This window comes from Geospiza fortis, unplaced genomic scaffold (genome assembly GCF_000277835.1).
Source record: "Geospiza fortis unplaced genomic scaffold, GeoFor_1.0 scaffold241, whole genome shotgun sequence".
Lineage (NCBI taxonomy): Eukaryota > Metazoa > Chordata > Aves > Passeriformes > Thraupidae > Geospiza > Geospiza fortis.
The window spans coordinates 1,043,831-1,044,030 of record NW_005054491.1 but is presented as its reverse complement, the minus strand read 5'-3'; positions in this window follow the sequence as shown (position 1 = coordinate 1,044,030).

The following is a 200-nucleotide window of genomic DNA, read 5'->3' as shown; positions in this document are numbered from 1 at the left end:
CCCGCCGAGCCCCCCCAGGAGCCCGGCCCCGCTCCAGGTGAGCCCTCGCTGGAAATGGGGGGCGTGGGGACCCCCTGAGCGCCCCCAGGCCCCGCTCCAGGTGAGCCCTCGCTGGGAAATGGGGGGCGTGGGGACCCCCCCAGCCCCGCTGAGCCCCGGCTCTGCCCGCCAGGCTGCCCCCAGCCCGAGGAGCCGGGGCG